Source organism: Eimeria mitis, genomic scaffold, assembly GCF_000499745.2.
Source record: "Eimeria mitis Houghton genomic scaffold, Emh_scaff621, whole genome shotgun sequence".
Classification (NCBI taxonomy): domain Eukaryota; phylum Apicomplexa; class Conoidasida; order Eucoccidiorida; family Eimeriidae; genus Eimeria; species Eimeria mitis.
The window spans coordinates 1-295 of NW_013574408.1; positions in this window are offsets into that span (position 1 = coordinate 1).

The window sequence follows — 295 nt, forward strand, 5'->3', positions numbered from 1 at the left end:
GCGAGTGGCGTGGCGCACCTGCGCGCTGGTCGTAATTTGCAATTTAGTAGGTAGTTGCGGCATGTTGTGTCCATGCAGCAAGTGAGTTGGGCTCGACAAGAAGTACCTGTGAGTACACCGCATCTGCGTTAGGTTGAGCAGGCTGGCTTGTATCGCTGGCCTTCGTGCCTGGAGATCTGCTAGACACGGTTACCGATTGCGCGCTGGTCTGCTCAGCCTGCAACACTTGGGACAGGGCGAGTGTGGTTAGTGAGTCTGTGTGCGTGCGCCGTTGCATTGGTGCCCAAGGAGCAAA